This window comes from Sciurus carolinensis, chromosome 19 (genome assembly GCF_902686445.1).
Source record: "Sciurus carolinensis chromosome 19, mSciCar1.2, whole genome shotgun sequence".
NCBI classification, from domain to species: domain Eukaryota; kingdom Metazoa; phylum Chordata; class Mammalia; order Rodentia; family Sciuridae; genus Sciurus; species Sciurus carolinensis.
Window position 1 is genome coordinate 8020933 of NC_062231.1, and position 26332 is coordinate 8047264.

The following is a 26332-nucleotide window of genomic DNA, read 5'->3' on the forward strand; positions in this document are numbered from 1 at the left end:
TCATTGATGGATGAAATATTCAATATATGTCTATTAAGTCTGTTATTGATTGTAATATTTAATTCTGTACTATGTTACAGCTGTGGCAGACACTATACAGCTTCTCCCAGCTGGGATGAGTGGCCATTGTAATCCCTTGGGTTGTCAATTGGGATAATTTACAGATAATGGTTGCCAGGACAACAGTCCTCAGCTGAGTGTCTGCTGTTTAGTTTTTGCTTGGGGTACAAATCCAATGGTCAAGAGATCTGTTATAGTCACCCAGTATTATTCTGTTGTGGTCAATTTCATTCTCAAATTTGAGAAGCATTTGTTTGATGTACATAGATGCTCCATTATTTAGGACATAAATATTTGTGATTGTTGTGTCTTCTTGATGTATAATTCCTTTAAGCCATATAAAATGTCCTTCTTTGTCCCTTCTGATGAACTTTGGCTTGAAGTCCATTTTATCTGATATGAGGATAGAAACCACTACTTACCAGAGCCACGTGAGTGATAAGTGTCTTCCACTCTTTCACCTATAGACTGTGGATGTCTTTCTTTGCCTATGATGTGAAACTCTTGGAGACAGCATATTGGTGGGTTTGGGGTTTAATGCAATCTGCCAGTCTGTGTCTTTTGCTTGATGGATTTAGGCCATTTACATTCAAAGCTATTGAGATATTATTTGTATTTCCATCATTTTGTTTTATGTCTGCTTAATTTTAATTAATTTAATTTAATTAATTTAATTTAATATAAAAATTTCACCATAATTTCTCTATTCATTTAATGTAGTTTCACCCTTTGATTGTTTTCACTTATATTTTTCACATCTTCCTCATAAAATATTTTATTGAAGGTTTTTTTATATAGGTTTTCTAGTTTTGAGTTTTTTTTTTAATTTGTTTACCATGGAAGTTTTGATTTCATCATCAATTCTGAGGTTTTTTTTTGGGGGGGTACAGTATTTTTGGTTGGCAGTCATTTTCTTTCAGAGTTCCATATATATTATTCCAAGAAATTCTAGTTCTCAGGGTCTTGGTTGAAAAATCAGCTGAGATCCAGATTGAATTCCCTCTCAATGTGTCCTATCATTTTTTTTGAAAGCCTTTAAAATTCTATAATTTTCATGTTAATTATTTTCATAATAATGTGCCTTGGTGTGGGTGTGGTGTCTTTTTGTATATTTGGGATCCTGATTGCCCCTTGTATATGATTGCCCATTTCATTCTTCAAGTTTGCAAAATTTTCTGATATTATTTCATTGAAAAATTGTGCATTGCTTTGATTTGTATCTCTATGCCTTCATCTATCCCATTAAATCTTGAATCTGATCTTTTATGTTTTCCCATATTTCTTGGAAGTTCTGTTCATGCCTCTTGACATATTTTCTTCATTGTTGACTTTAATTTTAAGATCATATATTTTGTCTTCATGGCCTGAACCTCTGTCTTCCACAGAGGATGTAATCTTTTGGTCATGTTTTCCATTGAATGTTTGTATTGGTTTGTTGATTACATCATGTTGAATATTTCTGCTTGATTTTTTCAGAATTTCTATCATTTTATTGAAGTGAGCTTTGCTTCCTTATTTTCTCTCAGGTATCACTTTTTACATCATTGTTTACCTTACAGACTAGTTCATGTACATTCTAAACTCATTCTCTGACATTTCTTCCACTTTATTTTCAGTGGATTCTATTACTAGAGCATCTTGGTTTGTCTGGGATGACTTTCCCTTGATTTTGCATGTTGTTTGCTTTCTATCCATCTCACAGTATGGATATGAGGCACTACAATCTCTACCCTGTAGTCTTATGGTGGTCCTGGAAATTTTTAGTACCTTGCCATCAAGGGTTAGAAAAATAATACAAGCCACCAATGTGTACAATATACAGACATAAACCAAATAACTCCTGCTATGACATCTACAGATTTCTTGCAATACGGAGAGATGATATGTTGATTTATTGCTTATGATGAAAACAGGAAGTCTGCAAAAGGGTTTACAATCTCAAGTGGCAGAAAAGGAGAGAATAGAACATGTGTAGGGTGTGAAAATTATGACAAAGAAGGATTGAAATTAGAAATAAAGAATTAAAGGACTTGTAAAAGAGGGAACAATAAAGATTGGTTGTTAGCAGGAAAAAAGGGAGAAAGAATCAAGGAAAACATAAGTGAGAGAAATATATATATATATATATATATATAGTAGAAATGTAAAAATTAAAAATATAAAGAAAAACATAAAAAGAAAATAAAAAACCTGAAATATGCTAATCAGACATTATAGTCCTTAATAAACTTGTCTTTGAAAAATAATTGGTTTCAAAAATGGTAAATACATGAGGCAAGAAAGAAAAACTGAAAACAAAGTATCTGAATGAAAAATTGAACAATATTTTCTGTTGAAAAAACTCAAAATATTCTCACCTTCCTTTCTCAGCAGTGTTGTGTGGAGTTGTCTGGGGTATGATGCTTGCTCCACACTCAGGTGGAGTTGCTAGAGTGTGGTTATCCTGGAGGTGACAGTCCTGGAGGTGGCAGTCCTGGAGGTGGCAGTCCTGGGGGTGGAAATCCTGGAGATAGATGTCCTGGAGGTGGCAGTCCTGGAGGTGGCAGTCCTGGAGGTGGCAGTCCTGGAGGTGCCAGTTCTGGAGGTGGAGGTTCCAGAGGTGTAGTGTAGACTTAGGATGACTCCAGCCTCTACTGAATGCCAATTTTTCTGGAAATTTTAAATTAGCACACTTTCCATGACCAGTAGATTCTTGTCCCTACTGTAGCACTCTGCCCCAGGAATCTCCTTTGGGTTACATTCATGTGTTGTAGGAGCCAATTCTTTGTCCACTAGTCAGATGTTGACCCAATATTCCTGGTTTTAAGTTGCGTCTCCAACTCTCCTGCTCCTGCACTTTGAGGCTCCCAGTCTGGAACATTTCTCCCAGCAAGTCTTTCATGCAGCTGGATTGGATGGGGGTGTGGAGAGCCAGGTGGGTCTCCAGAACCAGTATTTGCCTGTGTAAGTCAATGTCCATGCTTGGTTTTCTCCTGGTAACTTAGGCAGAATCACTGTCATGCTGAATGGGTTTGCCAGATGTGTTTATTGGGTCAGACATGGGTTTTCCAGAAATCAGCTTCCTCAGCTGTAAGTTGCCCTGTGGCAGCTACAAAATGGTTTCTTTCTCTGTCCTCTGCATGCTGCTTGGAGAGATTTGGTTTCTTTCCCATACAAGAATATTGTGCAGTGCACCTTACAGTTTAGTTCTGCAGTATCTCTGATCTGTAAACTCTCTGTACCTGGACATGCCTCAGTTCTCCCCTAAATGTGGGTTCCTTTAGTTAGCTTATCACTTTACTGTGTACCAAAAAACATTCACAATTTGTACATTATGGGAAGCAAACTACCCTCAAAAAGACAGAACTTTTCATAGATATGGGCATAAATCACAGGGAAAGTAACATTCACTAGGTGCAGTGGTACATACCTGTGATCCCAGAAGCTTTGGAGACTGTGGCAAGAGGATTGCAATTTCAAGACCAGCCTCAGCAATTTAGTGGGGATCTAAGAATCTTAGTGGGACTCTGTCATTAAATAAAATATTAAAAGTTCTGTGGACTTGATTTGGTGGCTAAGCCCTCCTGTGTTCAATCCCTAGTAACAAATAATAATATTAACAATAATGACAAAGCAAAAACAACAATAATAATAGCAGCAGGAGGAGCATCCTTTGGTTTGTCATTACCATATGCTTAAACCTCACCACTGCTGCCTTCATCTTCTGTATCCTGAGGTAAAGAGACAGATGAGATATGGGAGGTGGGACTGGTCCTGGTTCATGTGGGTTTGGGAGTGAGGAAAAAATCATGCAGCAAACTCTACTTTGTGGCACAGTTCTAATGGGAAATGATGAAGAGCGCTAGGGAGAAATAGCTTCTTCGTCATGGAGGATACAACCACCACCAACCAAGTGCCACACTGTGTGCAGAGCCACTGTGAAATATACATGCTACAGAAATATGGAGGAGAAAACCCTGGAGAAGATTTGGGCAAAGGAATGCAGATATTTCTGAAAAATATGACTGATAATAATTTATCATTTCCTTAATTAGAAGGATATAAGTACAGCTTATGGTTCACACTTCCAACTAGACCATAACAACATTGTAAAGTCTATCTTTAGAAAGAGTACAAGAAAAATTACCTTTCTAACAAAAAAAAGAAACTCCAAAGAAGCTTCATCAGAGGCAGTAATCTGTCATTACTGGGAAACCGAAACATACATGCAGGAGACTCTGTTTCCCTGATGAACTCAATAAAGACTTGAGTCGAGTCTTTTTTCTGTAAAGAAAAGATGGATATAAAATAAATGAAACCTTAGCATACAGACCTGAACAGAATGAGGTTCAACTTCTCTAAATATTCTTCCTAACAAACAGCCTTTCAGACAAATTCATTATTAGGAAAATGTGAAAGAAATTTTTAAAAGGAATAATGAAAAGAGACAAGATTACTAGACATAAATATTTTTCTTACCCAGCTATTGAAAATTATATTCCCAGGTCTTTGGGGGAAAAGTAAAGGAAACCACAATCAGATTCACTACTCTTTTTATTAGAGGTCACACAGGACCCTCTTACTTGAAATTTGGTAATGGGCAGATCATATGATATGGATGACACCATTCATTTTTAATTTGTGAGATTAAATGTAGGAAAGGAAAGATTTCATGAGAAAGGACAATATGTGTGCTAATGTGAGGTTACCCCCATTACATCCTGGATTGTGTAAAATTATTTTGTAATTTCTCAATATTTAGAAGTTGCATATCAATAGCACTTCATTTTGTTCAGAATGATGAGGGAAGGAAAGTTGATTATATTTAATAGAAAGCATACAGGTAAACTCATTATTTTCCTGATTATTTGTATAGGACTAAATAGCATATAAAACAAGAGATAGCATAGATAGCATATGGAACTTGAGTATAGCTGTAGCTGTCTGATGGAAATTAAATAGGAACCTGAAATAGCTGACATTTGTGAAGGAAAACACTAATATTCTATGCTTCAAAATTAATGTATGGCATATCCTAGGAAGATTTCCTTCATTGCATTTTACAGAGCACAGGTGTCTGATTGTGCTTCATGATTAGAGCTGGGTGTCTTTTCTGCACCTGCCAGACACCTCACCAGGAGACCCAATTTGTCCCCTTCCCACTTCTGCCTAGAAACCCCATGACCTCGCTCACTACATCTGTGGAACAGAGAAGCACTTACCTGGATGGATGCGGGGCACTTGGCACACCTAGAAATAACCTGCATAGTTTTAAGAAAAGGGTCCTGTGAGATCATCTCTCTGCAGCACATCACTTTAGTGTCTCTAGTAAGGTAACAGGACCCCACTGGGGAGCACAGAACTGTGGAGTCCCCAAAGGAACTTTTCAGTTGCCCTTTGATGGCTTTCTCTTCTAAGTAATAGACATATGGGGAGAGTGGAGCTCAGTATTTTCTGTAAGTTCCCTTGATTTAAAAAGACATGTTTCTCAATCATGTGAACAACACTGAGTTTTCTAATTTTAATTCACAGTTCAAATTAGCCCACAGGGTTCCCACGTGTTGTGATGCCTGTATTCTGGGGTGAGAAGTTATTAGAGCCTCCTATGGCTCTGAAAGCCCTCTTCTCTCTCCATTCTCACATGGGTCACCTGGCTTCCTGATGTTACTACTCATGTGCTCCATTATTTCCATACTAAAACTTTTGGAATTCAAGCTGTGCATCACATGAAAACGCACTTGAAATCAAATAGAAAAACAGAGGCTGTTCTGGAGGCTGGGGTTGAGGTCACAGCAAGCAGAAGCAACATACTTGACACTCAGGCAGAGTCTGAGCCCAACTCCACTCTGCTGGGAACCTGAATGATCACCCCTCATCATTGTGAATGGAGATATTAAAGGCTCACATTTCATGAACATCCTTATCTTCTTCTAGATTTTAGAGAAAATGCTTTCATTTTTCTTCATGAAGTATGATGCTTGCTATTGGTTTGGTCATAAAAATCTTTTATAATATTAGATTCCTTCTATACCTAGTTACTCCAGTGATTTTCACATCAATGGCTGCTGTGATTTCTCAAAGATCTTTCCTGCCTCTATTGAGAGGATCATATAATTGTTGTTCTTCATTCTATTTAGGTGGTGATTTACAGTTATTGATTTGTGTATGTTGAACTAGACTTGCATCCCTGGGATCAAGCCTATTTGATCATGGTGGATTCTCTTCTTCATATATTTTGAAGAAGGTTTTCTAATATCTTATTAAGGATTTTTACATCTGTGTTCATCAGGGGTGTTGATCTTAGTTTTCCTTCCTAGAGGGTTCTTTTTCCAGTATTGGCACCATGATTATACTGAATTCACAGAATGTGTTTTGGAGCCTTCCTTCTCTTTCAAATTTGTAAAATAATTTGATGAAGGATGATATAGTTTCTGTTTTAGATGTTTGGTAGAACTCTCTTCAGAATCCCTCTGGTCCTGGACTTTTTCTTGTTAGTATGCCTTTAATTGCCATTTCCATTTAATTATTTGATATTGTTTGTTTAGACTTTCTAGATCTTCCTGGTTCCTTATGGGCTATTTGTATGTATTTAGAAAGCAGTCCATATCCTCTAGATCTTGCAGTTTTTTTGGAGTATAAATATTCCAGATATTTTCTGATGATCATCTGGATATCAGACACCTCTACAGTAATATTTCTTTTATCTCTCATTTTGTTCATTTAAGTCTTCATTCTCTTTCTTTTCATCACCTTGGCTAGGGACTTATCAATCTTATTGCTTTGAATTGTTGCTTCTAGGTATACATAACAGAAGAGTCTAGTTTCATATATTATACATGCCTGGAATATAATTTATTCTAATTAGAATCCCATTCTTGTGGTTGAACATGATCTGGAGATTCAATGGCCTTGTATTCATATAAGAATATATGAAATAAAATGAATTTCTGATTCATTCTATTGTTCTTCCTATTTCTATTCTCCCTCCTTTCCCTTCATTTCCCTTTGTGTAATCCAATGAACTTCTAGTCTTCCCATTCCCCCTTTTATTGTGCATTGGCATACACATATCAGAGGGATTATTTAATGACCTTTGGTTTGGGGGATTGGCTTAATTCACTTAGCATGATAGTCTCTAGTTCCATCCAATAACCAGCAAAGGTCACAATTTTATTCTACAACTCATTCAATTGTGTATATATACCACATTTTCTTTATCCATTCATCTGTTTCAGGGCACCTTGGTTGGTTCCATAGTTTACCTTTTGTGAACTGAGCTGATATATATATTGATGTGGGGATCCAGTGGGGTTCATCCCTGGAATGCAAGGATGGTTTAACATCCGTAAATCAATAAACATAATCCATCATGTCAATATATTTAAGGATAAGAATCATATGGTTATTTCAATTGATGAAGAAAAAGCATCTGACAAAATACAACACCCTTTCATGCTCAAGACACTTGAAAAAATAGGGATAGTGGGAACATACCTGAACATTGTAAAGGCTATTTATGATTTATGCTAAGCCCATGGCCAACATCATTCTTTTTTTTTTTTCTTTGCAGTGCTGGAGATTGAACCCAGGGCCTTGTGCTTATGAGGCAGGCACTTTACAAACTGAGCTATATCCCCAGCCCCCAACATCATTCTTAATGGAGAAAAATTGAAACCATTCCCTTTAAAAATTGGAACAAGACAGGGATGTCCTCTTTCACCACTTCTATTCAACATTGTCCTCAAAACTCTAGCCAGAGCAATTAGGCAGACTAAAGAAATTAAAGGGATACAAATAGGAAAAGAGGAACTTAAGCTGTCACTGTTTGCTGATGACAAGATTCCATATTTAGAGGATCCAAAAAACTCCTCCAGAAAACTTCTAGACCTTATCAATGAATTCACCAAAATAGCAGGCTATAAAATCAACACACATAAATCTAAACCATTTTTATACACAAGTGATGAAACAGCTGAAAGAGAAATGAGAAAAATAACTCCATTTGCAATAGCCTCAAAAACAATAAAATACTTGGGAATCAATCTAACCAAAGAGGTAAAAGATCTCTACAATGAAAACTACAAAACATTGAAGAAAGAAATTGAGGAAGACCTTAGAAGATGGAAAGATCTCCCATGTTCTTGATAGGCAGAACTAATATTGTCAAAATGTCCATACTACCAAAAGTGCTATACAGATTCAATGCAATTTCAATTAAAATCCCAATGACATACCTTACAGAAATAGAGCAAGCAATCATGAAATACTTTGGGAAGAATAAGAAATCCAGAATAGCTAATGCAATCCTTAGCAGGAAGAATGGAACAGGGGGTATCACAATACCAGAACTTCAACTCTACTACAAAGCAATAGTAACAAAAACGGCATGGTATTGGCACCAAAATAGACAGGTAGGTCAACAGTACAGAATAGAGGACATGGACACAAACCCAAATAAATACCATTTTCTCATAATAGACAAAAGTGCCAAAAATATGCAATGGAGAAAACATAGCCTCTTCAACAAATGGTGCTGGGAAAACTGGAAATCCACATGCAACAGGATGAAATTAAACCCCTACCTCTCATCCTGCACAAAAATCAACTCACAGTGGATAAAGGACTTTGAAATCAGAGCAGAGACCCTGCATATTATAGAAGAAAAAGTTGGTCCAAATCTTCAACTTGTTGGCTGAGGATCAGACTTCCTTAACAGGACTCCCATAGCACAAGAAATAAAAGCAAGAATCAATAACTGGGACAGATTTAAACTAAATAGATTTCTCTCAGCAAAGGAAGCTATCATCAATGTGAAGAGAGAGCATACAGAGTGGGAGAATATCTTTGCCACTCGCACTTCAGATAGAGCACTAATTTCCAAAATCTATAAAGAACTAAAAAATTCTACACCAAGAATACAAATAACCCAATTAACAAATGGGCTAAGGATATGAACAGACACTTCACAGAAGAAGATCTACAAGCAATCAACAAACATATGAAAAAATGTTCACCATCTTTAGTAATAAGAGAAATGCAAATCAAAACTGCACTAAGATCCCATCTCACCCCAATTAAAATGGCGATTATCAAGAATACAAGCAACAACAGGTGTTGGAGAGGATGTGGGGAAAAAGGTACACTCATACATTGCTGGTGGGGTTGCAAATTAGTGCAGCCACTCTGGAAAGCAGTGTGGAGATTCCTTAGAAAATTGGAATGGAACCACCATTTGACCCAGCTATCCCACTCCTCGGCCTATACCCAAAGGACTTAAAATCAGCATACTACAGAGATACAGCCACATCAATGTTCATAACTGCTCAATTCACAATATCCAGACTGTGGAACCAACCTAGATGTTCTTCAATTGATGAATGGATAAAGAAACTGTGGTATATATATACAATGGAATATTACTCAGGTATAAAGAATAATAAAATTATGGCATTTGCAGGCAAATGGATGAAATTGAAGAATATCATGCTAAGTGAGATAAGCCAATCTCAAAAAACCAAAGGACGAATGATCTCACTGATAAGTGGATGATAACACATAATGGGGCGTGGGAGGGGGGCAAGAATGGAGGAAGGAGGGACTGTATAGAGGGAAAAGAGGGGTTGGAGGAGTGCGGGGAGAAAAAACAGAATGAATCAAAATCATTACCCTATTAAGTATACGAGTACGCAAATGGTATGCTGTTACTCCATGTACAAACAGAAACAACATGTATCCCATTTGTTTACATTAAAAATAAATTCTAAAAAATAAAAATAAATAAATAAAATAAATATTGATATGGGCCTGGAATTGTGGCTCAGTGGTAGAGCACTTGCCTGGCATGTGTGTGGCCTTAGGTCAATACTCAGCGCCACATATAAATAAATAAAATATTATTTGACAACTAATATATTTATGTATATAAATTTTAAAAAATACATAAATAAACAAATATTTGTGTGGCTGCATCACTTCAGGATGCAGATTTTAAACCCTTTGAGTATATACCAAGAAGTGGAGTAAATTATTCAAATGGAGGTTCCATTCCAGGTTTTCTGAGGAAACTCTATACTGGTTTCCAACAAGTTTGCACAATGTGCAGTCCCACCAGCAGTGTATGAGTGAACATTTTGCCCCCCACATCATTGCCAACATTTATTCTTACTTGTATTCTTGACAATTGCCATTTTGACTGGAGTGAGATTGAATCTCAGTGTAGTTTTGATTTGCATTTCTGTAACTGCTAGAGATGTTGATCTTCTTTTCCTACGTTGCTTTGCCATTTGTATTTCTTCTTCTGTGAAGTGACTCTTCAGTTACTTCCCATTTATTGATTGGGAGTTTTGGTGGTAAATATATGAGTTCTTTATATATCCTGGAGCTTAATATTCTATCTGAGGTGCAGGTGGCAAAGATTTTCTCCCATTCTATAGCTCCTCTTTCTTTCGTGCTTGACTTTTTCAATTGCTATGAAGAGTTTTTTACTTTTACACCATGCCATTTATTGATTCTTGGTTATTCTTTGGGGATTTTTTTTTTTAAATTTTAAAGTATTTTTAATATTTTTAAAAATTTTGATTGTACACAAGTGGGGTACAATTTTTGTTTCTCTGGTTGCACAGGAAGTAAAGTCCCATCATTTACATAATCATACATGTACATGGGATAATATTTGTCTCATTCTATTATTTTTCCTTCCCCTCCCTGCCCCACCCCACCTCTCATTTTTCTCTATACAATCCATCCTTCCTCCATTCTGGCCTCCCCCCATCCACCATTATGCATCATCATCCACTTATCAGAGAAATCACTCTGCCCTTGGTTTTTTGGGATTGGCTTATTTCACTTAGCATGATATTCTCCAACTCCATGCATTTACCTGCAAATGCAAAAAAATTATTTTTCTTTTTGGCTGAATAATATTTCCTTCAATAGATGAAAGGTTAAAGAAACTGTGGTATATATTCTTTTGTTTTTTAAGGAGTCTTGTTGAGGAATTTGGTTCTTTAGCTAATACCATGGGGAGGTGAGTCTACAGTTTCATTAGTAGACACAGGGTATCTATTCTAATGCTTAGGCCCTTGGTCCACTTGGATTTGAGTTTTATGCAGGGTGAGAGATAGGGGTTCAATGTCATTATACTATATATGGAATTCAGTTTTGCCAACACCATTTGTTGAAGAGGCTGTCTTTTCCCCAATGTACCTTTATGGTGCCCTTTGCTGTTAGGATGAGATAACTGCCTTTATGTCGGTTTGTCTTTGTGTCTTCTATTCTGTCCCACTGATCTTCAGGTCTTTTTTTATGCCAATGCCATTCATTTTTTGTTACTATTGTTCTGTAGTGTAGCTTAAGGTCTGGTACTGTGATGTCTCCTGCTTCAATTTTCTTGCTAAGAATTTCTTTGGCTACTCTAGATCTCTTATTTTTCCAAATGAATTTTTGACTGCTTTTTCTATTTCCATGAAGAATTCCATTGGAACTTTAATAGTGATTGCATTAAATCTGTACGTTGCTTTTGGCAGTATGGACATTTTAACAATATTAATTTTGCCTTTCAAAGAACATAAAAAATCTTTCCTTCTTGTAAGTTCTTCTTCAATGTTTTTCTTTAGTGTTCTGTAGTCTTTGTTGTAAAGGTCTTCCCCCTTTTCTGTTCCATTGATTTCCACATATTCTATATTTTTGAGGCTCTTGTAAATGGGATAATTTTTCTGATTTCTCTTTCAGCTGATTCACCATTGGTGTATAAGAGCACAATCAATTTATGTGTGTTTATTTTATATCCTGGTAATTTATTGGATTCAATTATGAGTTCTAGAAGTTTTTGGTTGAAGTTCATTGGATCTTCAAAATATAGAATTTCATCATTGGAAAATATGAATAATTTTAGATCTTCTTTTCCTGTTCATATCCCTTTGCTTTTTTCTTTTATCTAATTGGTGTGGCTAGTATTTCTACGACTATGTTGAGTAAAAGTGATGAAAGAGGGCATTCCTGTCTTGTTCCAGTTTTTATAGGAAATGCTCTGAATTTTTCTGTTACGAAAGATGTTTGGACTTTCTCTGCTTCCTGGTGCCATGTACCCAGCAGCTTCCCTCTGCCACACACTTCTTTCCTGATGCTCTGCCTCATTCCAGGCCCTGAGGCATGGAGCCCACCTTCCATGAACTGAGACCTCTGAAACCCTGAGCTTCCAAATAAACCTTTCCTCCTGTAATTAATTGTCAGGACTTTTTGGTCTCAGCAGCCAAAGAGCTGACTAGAACAAGGGCATAGGGGTGTCCGGGAGAGCCACATTCCAGAAGGATGCTGTGTACATGAGTGAATCTAGGAAGCTCTTTCCCCCCTTGCCTCATTCTGGTAGGGCAGCCTAGGAACTTCCTCATGATGTCCAAGAAGTGAAGTCACCTATGCAAAGGACTTTGCTCTCTTTATTGCACCAATGCCAAGAGAACATTGATGAGAGGGAGGAGCTAGAGTTCAGGAAGAAAGACAGACAGTTTGGACCAGAGTGGCGCTTCTCCCAAACACACTGGAGACCCCAGGTGCAGCACCATGATGCGGGAGTGGGAGACAGGGCCTGCATCTGAACAGGTTTCAAAATGATCCCCAAGTGACTGCAGACACAGGAATGTTATAGCACTCAGGGGTGAAGAGTCTGTGCCTGCATGTCAGCCTACTACAGGAGCAACAGCCCTGAGGGCGATGCAGGGTACCCTGACTATTCAGGGTCTCTGAACCATTCTCAAGGGTATTTGAAAACAGGATTATCCAGATTTCTCAGGTCCTCAGACCAATCCAGGCTATCCCAGGAAGAGGAGCAATCCATTCTCTGCAGGCTCCAGAACAAATCCAGACCATCCCATGTCTCTAGCAGAACCAGATTATCCTGGATCTCCCAACAAACCAGATTATTCTGGTGCCAGGAACAATCCCTATTCTGCAGGTCCCAGAACAAGTCCAGACCATCACAGATCTCCGCCAGAGCATTATTACATTGAATCTCAGAGCAATCCATACCATCCAGGCTTATCCAGAGAGCCAGATTACCCTGGATCTCAGCAACATCCTGATTTTGCAAGTCCCAGAAGTAGTGGAATGTCTGCAGTCTCCAGGATAAACCCAGGTTATTTGGGATCCCTGGCAGAACAAAACTACCCAGGAGCACAGGGCAATACTAACCATCCTGGCTCCAGAGCCAATGCCAGCCATCCAGGTTCTAGGAGGGATCTAGAATATGCCAGTTCCAGCATCAATTCACATACAGATGCTCTGGGAGAGCCTGATTATCCAATTGCTAAGAATCAAACTAGCTCTGCACACATTTGTGGGGAACAAGACTATCCCAATGCTGAGGACTACCTGAATGTTCCAAACTTTGGGGGGTAATCTGATTACCCAGGTGCCAAGAATGGTCCTGGTTATGGCTCTTCTGAGACCCAGGAAATGACCAGGAGTAATGGCCCCTTGTATCACGTCCCCTGCCCGCAGAGAAACACGAAACCGGATCAGGGCAAGTTCTTTATTTTCTGCAGTCTGCTTCTTCTGGCTGGCCAGCAGCGGCGGGCCGCTCTTGCAAGCGCCTTACATTACATACAACAACCAATCAGCTTATAGATCACGAGGGGAAAGCATGGACAGTAATGGAGCACAATAGTGTGGATATAGCAATCATGCAGTGTCCACGAGGACCCATGACCAATCACATTAACTTCCTCAAATAACGCCACTTGTTGGCAGAGAGTATTAGTCTGCTGGAGGTACCTGGTTTTGTTCTCAGCACTTCCTTGGCACCTTGCCAGGCGCCATCTTGGCCACGCCGAAGGGCTGGGGGTCTGCAGTACCCCGACAGCTCCCCCTTTTTTATTTATTAAAAGAATTCTGGCTTGGGATCGTGCCTGTCTTAGGCGGAGTGGTCAACCATCATCCTTACCCGTCATCGGATAACTGCAGAGCATGCTACAGCTCCTGTCTTAGGTCGGTACGCGGTTACCTCCTTCCTTACCCGTCATTGACTACCGATCCAGCATGCTCAGCCAGACTTGAGGAGAGCTGCCAGCCTCTAAGGCCATCATGGCTTGATGGAAAATGATGCGATCTCTGGCATGAACTTGGCATATACGCATGATAAAGCGTGTGAGGAAGATAATTGTAATAATCATTAACACACACAATGCTCCCATTCCTGCTCATTGCTTTACAAAACTGAAGGAAGAGGATAACCAATTTTGCATTTCAGATATAGGGGCTACATTAACTCTAGTAGAATTAAGGCTAACAATTTGTGATCTAAGAATGGCAGTAAGATTATCAAATTTATAAGACCAATTGGCACGTAGCTGAGTAGATATGATTTTAGACAAATTTGCTGCATAACTAAGATTATGATAAGCTACAGGTGTAATGCACAGTCCCGGCAGATGATAAATACACCCCACGCTTAACAGTTCTTGTAAAAGGTCCATTTGTTCTTGAAGTAAGTCCACACGCTGGTTCACCAAAAGTAGTCCTGCTTTTAGGTGTTGATCCACTGTTTGTTGAGTAGACAGAGCAGTAGCTGTCTGCTGGACCACTTCATTAAGCTTAGTTGCTGACTGTACTGATGTCGTCAAGGCTACAGCTGCTGCGGCGGCTGCTGCTGCTGATGCAACTATGGTGGTAATGACTGCTACGGTGATTCCAAAGTCCCTCTTATTTCTGGAAAGCAATACTGGCAATTCATCATCTGTAACAGAGACTGGGACTGGTAGGAAGGTAGGAACACACATTAAGTCTGCCAGCAGGAACCTAGAAGCATTTTAACATTGAGAGATAGCACAAATCTGAAGTACAATTGAGAGAAGCAGTTGTTTTGTTACATAGTTGAACTGTTCCTCCTAAGAGACTAAAAAGAGGTTGTAAGTTAGTTTATTCCGTGGAAACACACAAACTGAGCCGCAGCTCCAGTAAAGCACCGGGTTACCCTTATTACCCAGAGTTAAAAAACCCCAAACAAAGAGACAAAGAGAAAGTTTATCTTTAGGGGACCTGAAGGTCTCCTCTATTCCCCCTTTTTGTTTATCATGGATAGAATCTTATATCCATTTGTCTATCTTGCCTCGGTTATCAGTTTGCTTAATCATTTGGTACTGTTGAGTAAGGACCATAGTTTGGATTGTTTAAAGGGAATAATACAGACTTCTCCCGGCAGGGAGAAAGCTGATATTTTGAAAGTCCCGAGAAGTGAGCGCACCCTACATCCCCTATAGGCAGGTAAATTTGGTAATCAATGGGCTCCGGAGATCCTTGACATTTGTAAAGGCAGATGGCTTCATGGCTTCATTTCCTCGAATTGACCCGATTCCCTATTTCTACACTAACTACCTGTCCTTAATTTTGGCTTCATTCTCCGCTTTAGCTATAGGAACTCCCAACTGCTTCAAGGAAAAGGGGGCATCGGTCGTTCTGGCTGCTTCGAAGCTGAAAGGGGGCAGTGAGGGGCAAGCAGTTTGGAGTTCCTTTTTTAAAAATCGGGTCAATCGAGGGGTCCGAGGTAGAAGTCTGGTTGGGGAGGAGCAGGTTATAAAGTCATCTGGGGGTGGGTGTTTCTATGATAGAAGAACAAAAAGACATGAGTACTGAAATGAAATTAGTACAAAGTAAATGTTGCAGCATCTGGAACATGCCACTGAGTATCATGAAAATGACAGAAGTCAATCTTTCACCAGGAGGTGGAAGAACTGAGAAATTGTTCCCATAACTAGACCTAGCAAAGACTGGAAAGGACAAGGCCTTTATTTGGGAACTTTAACATAGTCCAGGTTATCAGGAATGTAAACACAACATTTAACTCTTAATGTCATAGATATCCCCAAAAATATAGTTAAGCTACTTAAGTCATCTGATTGTGTAAAATATCCCTTTATTGGTATAACCTGTGTTTAGTAGAGAGCTCTATATTTCTGTTACTTAGGGCTAGGTAATCATACGAGCAAACATAGATTAAGTCTACCTGTGTAGCTTAGGAAGATCTGCAGGCCTTAAACTGACTAAAAACTTCTGACTCTGGCAGTTTCTCTTGATAGTTATCAGGCACATTTGCTGAAGAATCTTTCTTTTATTTGTAGCTTCCAGTCTTTATTCTAGTGGACTAACATAAGTGTACATCTTAAGTTACATTTAATTATTATTTCTCTTAAATGCCCAAGAATGGCTATATTTTGGTTTTTACTGTTTTGCTGGGTGTCCAGGATCCTCTAGTCTCAACAATCTCCTTGATCAGGAGGTTGTGTGACCCAGAGTTGCAGCACTCCTTAGAGAAGTCCTCTTGTTCCCTGGGTTCAGGCTGACTGAGGGCAAAAGATCCAAATACTGGCCTATCTTGTCTTCTGTATTTAATTCCAATCTCTAAGTTTGATCTTAATCATCCAGCAAGCCAGTTTTACCAGTCATAGAGTGAGAGTACTGGGCTTTAACTTTAATGTTCATAACTTTACAGTTATTTACCCTTTTATCTAACTGGAGTCTGTATTAGTTCTGGAAGTTACCACTATCTGTTTTATAGGTGATGGCTTATTATCATAAGTTACCTAGGTTGCGTGTTTTTGAAGCAGCTACTTTTGTAAAACATTAACAGGTAACAGTTTTACAAAATGAAATTAGCAAGAGTAAAAATATATTCTGCTTGTATAATAGCTATCTTGAATTTTGACTGAGAACCACATTATATTTCCTATTTGAGATCATAGTAATTTTACAACAAAAACCAATCTTTTGATTATAACTTTAAATAAGCTGAAGTCTGACTTATTTTGGAGTCACTCTAACATGCAGTAAGGTAGGAGGCAGAGCCTTATCTCAGGTAAGGCGTGACTCTTTATAGATCTTAAGTGTTCTAATTCTGATGTTGATCTTTGCTTCTTCCTTAAATATCATTAAGTAGTTTACATATACTGTTTCCTGAGTCTATACAAACTTTATAATTAACACAATTTAACATTGTATCTAAAACATGAATCAAAGAAAGGCTGAGAGAGCTTTTAACTTTCCTTTTGTGTGTCAAAGTGGCAAAATATTTTCATGTTTCACAAAATTAACCTTTAAACAAGTCAGGCTCTAATGTTTAGAAATACATTTACATTTGAAATTTTTTATCTCAGTGTAAAACATAACCAATTTTACATATACCCTATTGATAACAGGTCCTCTAGTAGAACACTAAATGATAGAAATTAATCCCCAATGAAATTTACTCTTTATAAGCTTAAAATTACCATTACAGACAAGTTTATCTGGAGAATAGCAGCTTGATAAATTTCCTGCTTTAAAACTTGTATACCTGAAAAATATGAACACATTTAATATACAACTAGAAACCATTTCACAATTACCTTGACACTTTTTTTTTCTTACCAAATTTAGTTTTTAAAGAAAAATTTAGACTCTGTAACACAGTACAATACTTTAACAGTTGTTTAACCATAATTGTATACACCCCAATTTTTAAGACTAATTGTTCTAAAGAATAAAACTTAAGAGACACAAAGTTAAGAGTAAATTAGTGTTTCTAAGAAATCCTTGCCATTTTACCATGTCATTTTACCATATAGATTAAACTTTGGCTTATATTAGAACATTAGTATTTCACCTTAGGAAAAACCTTAAATAGCTTTAGCTGTTTTACATACATACAACCAACTTAGTTATACACAGACTTGTTGAAACTGGCCCTTTACTTACACACAGACTTTCTTACCCAGAAACATTTCCTTTTCCTTTTTATTAAATACATTTTAAACCCAGAACCTTTTATTTTGTCTTTTCTATCTGTTGACCCCTTTTTGTTCACATTCTGAAACAACTCTTATGAAATTTTTGAATTTAGATAAATCACTCTATTTTAATAAGATTAAATATTTTGTTGTTTATAGTACTCTTAATTGAAACACAGGTGAAACTTTTGGGACCCGACACAAAGCAAGTTTAAACCCTTTTTATTTACCAACCTATGAAAACACCAATAATGTTTAAGTATGATACCCCATGTAATTTAAGAAGTTAAAAGTACTTGATGTTATTTAACAATTAGCATTTTAACTTTGTAAATTAACCAGATGTCTCTACAAACACATTTGAGTAATCCCATACATGTTAACTCCTATTTATTTATTTTGTAAAAACCAAGATATCAGACAAGTGTCCTGAACAGGATCCGTTGTCTCTTTCCTGCTGAAGAAAAGTCCTAGAAGCAATTGATATTAGACATTGTTTAACATTAACATTTCATTAGTTTGACCACCTGGAGACTTGTAAGTTATTTTTAAAGATATTTTACTTTTATTAGTTTACCCAATTTAAATTGAACCTTTTTAAATCACGTGAATAAAAGTATTTGGATCCATTTTTAAATTTTAATTTTAAGAGCGCTCAGTTTTGACAAAACATGACATTAGACAGCACGACATACAGATAACATAAAATCAAAGGCCTTGTAACTTTATAGGTAAATGTTCATTGCAATGAAACAGATGTTTAAAAACTTCAGTTGAATAAAAAATAGAACTGATCAAAAAGAAAAAAAAATCATTAACCTAGGTATGCAGGATCAAAATTATGAGCTCAAAAATACAGCATTAAAGAAAAACAAAACAAACAAAGAATCCTAGAAAATAAGTTAGTTAAGTTTAAAACGGACACCCTTTTTTTTTTTTTCTTTTCTTTAGGTTACCCCTCCTCCTTCCCGCTGAGACTGCTGTAATTTATAATCCATTGTAGGCTTTGACAAGGCCAGGCAGGGGGGAGGGAGGATCACCCAGGACTTTTTAACCCTTTTTTTACCTGGTTGAGAAATCAGATTAGGTTTGAATGCAGAAAATCATGAAACAATTATCTCCCAATACTTGTGGGGACTATGGCTACTATATTATGTTCCCACTCTTTCTGAAGTCTGAGAATATGATCGTTCCTCTTTAATTTTTTCTAAGATCTGACTTCCTTCTTCTAAAGGCCCCTTTAAATCCCTAAAAGGGTTTTTTGATTTACCTTGCTGTATCAAACAAGATTTAACAAGTGACCATATTGCCAGAGTTCCCATTGGCAAAGGCTCGCGTCTCTCCGTGTCACGCAAATCCTCTCCTAGCTGTTCCCACTGAGGAAGATTTAATAATCCCTCGTCTAAAAACCACGGAGAGACTTTCTCTACAGTATCTAGGAACTTGAAGGCTGTGTTTGCCTTCAATGGTGTTCCGTGATTTTTTAAAAGTTCTCTAAGAGGCCGCTGCATTCTAATCTTAGACAGATCCGTTCCCATGACTATGAGGTAGTTTACTAGTTTAAACACACAAACAAAAGACAGGCGCGCGCACGCACACACGCTCACTCACACACGCACACAGTTTGGTACCACTTGAATCATCCCTCCCACGGGGAACCTTTTATGATGAATCGTCCCTCCTCTGGGGAACCTCTTATGATGAATTGTCCCTCCGCTGGGGAACCTCCTGTGATGAATTGTCCCTCTGCTGGGGAACCTCCTGTAATGAATTGTCCCTCTGCTGGGGAACCTCCTGTGATGAATTGTCCCTCTGCTGGGGAACCTCCTGTAATGAATTGTCGCTGCTCCGCGAACCTCGAGACGTCTCACCTTTTGAACTCTCAAACTAATTTTTCTTGATTTGAAAACTTCTGTGAACTTACCCTTATATTTTTTCTCGTTCCCGGGTGTTTCGGCACCATCTATCGCGTCCCCTGCCCGCAGAGAAACACGAAACCGGATCAGGGCAAGTTCTTTATTTTCTGCAGTCTGCTTCTTCTGGCTGGCCAGCAGCGGCGGGCCGCTCTTGCAAGCGCCTTACATTACATACAACAACCAATCAGCTTATAGATCACGAGGGGAAAGCATGGACAGTAATGGAGCACAATAGTGTGGATATAGCAATCATGCAGTGTCCACGAGGACCCATGACCAATCACATTAACTTCCTCAAATAACGCCACTTGTTGGCAGAGAGTATTAGTCTGCTGGAGGTACCTGGTTTTGTTCTCAGCACTTCCTTGGCACCTTGCCAGGAGCCATCTTGGCCACGCCGAAGGGCTAGGGGTCTGCAGTACCCCGACACCCTTGGACATCCTTAGGAGAGAGAGTGAAGATTACCTGGGAAGCACTGAAAGTATCTCCATGGAGATTGCAAATCTACGTGAACACTCTCTGCCAGGTGCTCCTGGAGATGGCTCTGTGAACCCTGCTTACATAGGTGAACGTGGGCCTGTCTGTGTTTATGGAAACCTACCACTGTCTGAATGTGATTGGCACAAGTCACCCAAAGGACAAAAGTTAATAGCATCCTGATACCCATGACATCGAGGGACAGGATCAAGACCATCAGGAAACAGCTGAGGACCATGGAAGAGAAGAGAAATCTTAGGAAGGTGGTTGACAGAGAAAGAAGCAAGCAGTGCCCCTGGACCCAGGTGCTCCGGTGTTGCACTCAGTGTCTCAGCTCCTGCTCTCAGGCTTACCAGAGATCCAGGAACAGCATCTCTGAGCTACTCAACACCACCAGCTTGTGGCAGAAGATGCTCAAGGTCATCAGGGGCAAGTTTGGCACCAGCATCCTCTCCTATTTCAACTTTCTGAAGTGGCTCTTGAAGTTCAACATCTTCTCCTTCATTGTGAACTTCTTTTTTCTCGTCATCCCCCAGCTGACTGTGGCAGAGAAGAACACACTCCTCTTCACAGGACTGGAGTTTTTCACTGGGGTGGGCCATTTTAGGGACCTGGTGATGTATTATGGCTTCTACACCAATTCCTCCATCTGACTCAGGAGCAGCGGGATTTCCTACAACATGCAACTGGCATACCTCTTCACCATCGGGGCCTGCTTGATCATTTGCTTCTTCAGCTTGCTCTTCAGTATGGCCAAGTATTTCCGGAACAACTTCATCAACCCCCACATTTACTCCAGAGGGATCACCAATCTTATCTTCTGCTGGGACTTCACCATCACGCATGAAAAAGCCTGAAGCTCAAACAAGAATCTGAGCACCGAGATAAGGGAGAACCTGTCAGACATCCATCTGGAGAACACCAAGTTCACTTTTCACCAGCAGCTCACCTGTCAGTTGGCTCACAAGGCTGCCCGGCTGGTCTCCACTGGTGTGGCCATCGCCTGCTGTGTGGCTGTTTATTACCTGGCCGAGTACAACTTCAAGTTCCTGAAGATGCACAGGAACCCTGGAGCTTGTTGTTGCTGCCCTTTCTTGTGTCTTGTATCAACCTGGCTGTGTCACACTTCTATTCCATGTTCAGGCTGGTGGAGAGGTACGACCTGCCCCTGCTGGAAGTCCACATCCTCCTGATCTGAAACATCTTTCTAAAAATATCCATCATTGGAATTCTTTGTTACTATTGGCTTAACATCATGGCCCTGTCCAGTGAAGAGTGTTGGGAGACCCTGATTGGCCAGGAGACCTACTGGCTCCTTCTGATGGACTTCCTATTCTCCTTAACTGATTCCTTCCTGAGGGAGATTCTGAGGAGGATCATTGGGAAGTGGTTCATCACAAGTCTTGGCTTACAGGAATTTGACATTGCCAGGAATGTTCTAGAACTGATCTACGCACAAAATCTGGTGTGGGTTGGAATGTTCTTCTGCCCCCTGCCGTCCTTCATCCAGATGATCATCCTTTTCATCATGTTTTTTGTCAAAAATATCAGCCTGCTGGGGAAATAGCTCAGCTGGTAGAGTGCTTGCCTCGCAAACACAAGGCCCTGAGTTCAATCCCCAGTAATGCAAAAAAAAAAAAACAAAAACAAAATAAAACAACAACAACAAAAAAATGTCAGCCTGATGGTGAACTTCCAGCCCCCCAGCAAAGCCTGGTGGGCTTCACAGATGATGACCTTCTTCATCTTCCTGCTCTTCTTCATGTCCTTCACTGGCGTGCTATGTGCGCTGGCCATCACCATCTGGAGGTTGAAGCCTCCAGCAGACTGTGGCCTGTTCTGAGGCCGGCCTACCTTCAACCATTGGGTCTACAGCTGGATCAACATCCTGAGCCAGCACCCTGGCTACCAGTGGGTGCTGTGGATCTACCATAACCTCATCTGGAGTGTGCACTTCTTCATCCTCACCCTGATCATGTTAATCATCACCTATCTTTATTGGAAAATCACAGAGAGAAGGAAGATTATGATCAGGCTTCTCCATGAACAAATCATTAATGAGGGCAAAGATAAGATGTTCCTGATAGAGAAGTTGATCAAGCTACAGCATATGGAGAAGAGAGCAAACCCCAGCGCACTGATACGGGAAAGGAGAGAGGTGGAGCAACAAGATCCTTTTGATTTGGGGGAACAGGCTGCTGTTCCTGAACTGCAGCTTAGGCAATCATTTCAAGGTGATTCAAAGGCATGACGATGGTCCTGGTAAACAGACACCAATAAACTAAAGAAAGAAGATAAAAGTGGGACTTCTTGCATGATACCTGGGCCTTCAGGATCTTCCTAGAAGAGGAACCCACAACTTAACCCAGAGCCGGAACTGATCCATCCTGTAAATGACAAAGTAAAATTGGGCCTGCTCTGCTATTTTTCAAACCCAATTGTTGATTTTTCAAGGCAACCTATTCCAAGATTTCCCAGTAAAACTGTTGTAATATTGAAATTATCCTACAAAAACTTGGGAAGATTTAACCTGGGAATGCTGCATTTTGTCTCCAAGAATTTTATGTCTGAATGATTTGTTCTTAGGAATCTCTCTTCCCAGAGCTCCCAGGACCTGGCCAAGGTTTAAAAAACTGGTGCTAAGATAAGTGGTCCAGAATGAATAAAAATGTGATCCTCAATCAGGGATACAAAGCATCAAAAAAAAAAAAAAAAGAAGATTGATGTTTTCCTTGGGTTTATCATTTATACCTTTTACTGCATTGAAGTATGTTTCTGCTATCCCTACTTTTTCTAGTGTTTTGAATACGAATGGATGCTGTATTTTGACAAATAAATTTTCTGCATCTATTGAGATAATGATGTGACTCTTTCCTTTAAGTCTAGGTGTGAAGTACTTTTCATTTCCATATGTTGAACCAACCTTGCATCCATGGGATTAAGACTACTTAATCTTGGTGGACTATGTTTTAAATATGTTTTTGAATGTGATTCTCCAGTATTTTATTCAGAATTTTTCATTCATGTTCATCAAGAATATTGGTGTGAGGTTTTATTTCCTTGATGTGTTTCTTTCTGTTATTGGTATCAGGGTGAATATTAACTTCATAGAATGAATTTGGAATGTCTCCCTCCTTTAATATTTCATGTGATAATTCAAGGAGCATTGGTGTAAATTCTTTTTTGAAGGTCTGATAGGACTCAGCTGAGAATCCTCTGGTACTGGCCATTTTTTGTATAAATTTGATGATATCTTCAACTGCATTGCTTGAAATTAATGTGTTTGATTTTTTATGTCTTAATGATTCAATTTAGATAGATCATAATGTCTCAAGGAAATTTTCAGTGTCTTCATTATTTTCTATTGTATTGGTGTATACATTTTCAAAATAATTTCTGAATATCATCTGTATTTAAGTAGTGTCACTGGTGATATTTACTTTTTATCAAAAATTTTGGGTATTTGAGATTTCTCTCTGTTTTCATTAGCTTGGTAAATGTTTATCAATTTATTCAAAGACCAACTTTTTGTTTTATTTTTTTAATTCCTTTTGTTTCAATTTTATTTATTTTGACTGTGATTTTAATTATTCCTGACTTCTCCTGCTTTTGGTGATTTTTCTTTATTCTTTAGAGCTTTATGATATAATGTTAGGTTATTTGCTTGATGACTTTCTATTCTTTAAATGAATGAGTCCAAGGAAATGAACTTTCTTCTTAGAACTGTGTTCATAATATCCTAAAGATTTTGATGTTGTGACACTATTCACATTCAACTATAATATATTTTACTTCATCACTGATTTCCTCAGCTTTTCTTTGGTCATTTACTAGTATATTCTATAGTCTCTAGGTGTTGGAGTAGCTTCAATTTTTAATTTTATCATTGATTTTGAATTGGATTACATAACCTTGTGATAGAACATGTGGTATTATCTCTATTATGTTGCATTTGCTCAAAGTTGGTATTTGACCCCAATAAAGTCAATTTTAGAGAAATGTGCTGCTGAGAAGAAAGTGTATTCAGTCATTAATGGATAAAATATTTTACATGTGTCTGTTAAGTAAATTATTAATTGTATTTTTAGTTCTATACCTACTTTTTAAAGTTTTTGTTCACTGATCTATCCAGTAATGAGAGAGTTGTGTTAATGTCTTTCACTATTTTTCTGTTGTGGTCTATTTGATTCTTGAAATTGAGAAACATTTGCTTGATATACATAGATGTTCCATAGTTTGGAGCTTAAATATTTTAAATTGTTAGGTCTTCTTGATGTATAATTCCCCTAAAGAGGGTGAAATATTCTTTGTTCCACTTGATGGGCTTTTCTTGAAGTCCACTTTATCTAACATGAATACAACATCTCCTGCTTTTTACCACATCCAAATGAATGATATTGTGTGTTTTTTTGTATTTTGTTTTTAGTTGTGCATGACAGTAGAATGTATTTTGACATATTGTACTTACAAGGAGTAAAACTTCCCACTGTTCTGATTTTACATTATCTGGAATTGCATTGGTCATATATTCATATATGAACATCAAAAGAAATGGCCTATTCATTCTATTATCCTTCCTATTCCCATTTCTCCACCCTTCCCTTCATTATCCTTTGTCTATTCCCAACTTTTTCTATACTTCCCTAGACCTTCCCACCTTATTGTGAGTTAGCAAAAATTATATTTTTCCCCATCATTTTTATCTTCAGTCTGTGAATGTCTTTATCTGTTAGGTGAGTCTTTGAGATAGCATACGGTTGGTTCTTTTTTTAAAAACCAATCTGTGAATTTATGTCTTTTGATCGATGAGATTAGACCATTTATATTCAATATTTTAATTACCTGTCATCCTGTGTCATTTATGGTTTTTAGTTTGAATTAGTTTTTCCATTGATTGACTATTCTTGTAGTATAGTTTCTGCCTTTGCTGGTTTTCATTGTACTTTTTAATTTATTCTTCATGTAATCTTTTTTTTATTTTTTTGTTGTATACAAAAGGGATACATGTTGTTTCTCTATTTGTACATAGAGTCAAGGCATACAATTTGTGTAATCATACATTTACATAGGGCAATGAAGTTTATTTTTGTCCCTTCCCCACCACCACTCCCACACCTCTTTTCCCTCTATACAGTCCCTCTTTCCTTCATTCTTACCACTCTCCTTATCCCTAACCCTAAACCTAACCCTAAACCTAATGCTAACCCCTCCCACCCCCCATTATATGTCCTCATCCGCTTATCAGCGAGATCACTCGTCCTTTAGTTTTTTGAGATTGGCTTATCTCACTTAGCATGATATTCTCCAATATCGTCCATTTGCCTACAAATGCCAAAATTTTATCATTCTTCATTGCAGAATAATATTCCATTGTATATATATGCTGCAGTTTCTTTTTCCATTCATCAACTGAAGGGCATCTAGGTTGGTTCCACAATCTGGCTATGGTGAATTGAGCAGCAATGAACATTGATGTGGCTGTATCTCTGTAGTATGCTGATTTTAAGTCCTTTGGGTATAGGCCAAGGAGTGGGATAGCTGGGTCAAATGGTGTTTCCATTCCAAGATTTCTGAGGAATCTCCACACTGCTTTCCAGAGTGGCTGCACTAATTTGCAACCCCACCAGCAATATATGAGTGTTCCTTTTTCACCACATCCTCGCCAACACCTATTGTTGCTTGTATTCTTGATAATCGCCATTCTAATTGGGGTGAGATGAAATCTTAGGGTAGTTTAGATTTGCATTTCCCTTATTACTAGGGATGTTGAACATTTTTTCATATATCTGTTGATTACTTGTACATCTTCTTCTGTGAAGTGTCTGTTCATTTCCTTAGCCCATTTGTTAATTGGATTATTTGTATTCTTCGTGTAGAGATTTTTCAGTTCTTTATAGATTCTGGAAATTAGCGCTCTATCTGAGGTATGGTTGGCAAAGATATTCTCCCACTCTGTAGACTCTCTCTTCACAATTCTGATAGTTTCCTTTGCTGAGAGAAAGCTTTTTAGTTTGAATATATCCAAGTTGTTGATTCTTGCTTTTATTTCTTGTGCTATGGGAGTCCTTTTAAGGAAGTCTGATCCTAAGCCAACAAGTTGAAGATTTGGACCTACTTTTTCTTCTATAAGATGCAGGGTCTCTGGTC

General features: G+C 38.3%; 1 pseudogene; it reads left to right on the forward strand.

Annotated features, from left to right (window-relative positions):
- Positions 1-12710: 12710 nt before the first annotated feature.
- LOC124971177 (transmembrane channel-like protein 5) lies at positions 12711-22436 on the forward strand (annotated as a pseudogene).
- The last annotated feature ends 3896 nt before the right edge of the window (positions 22437-26332 follow it).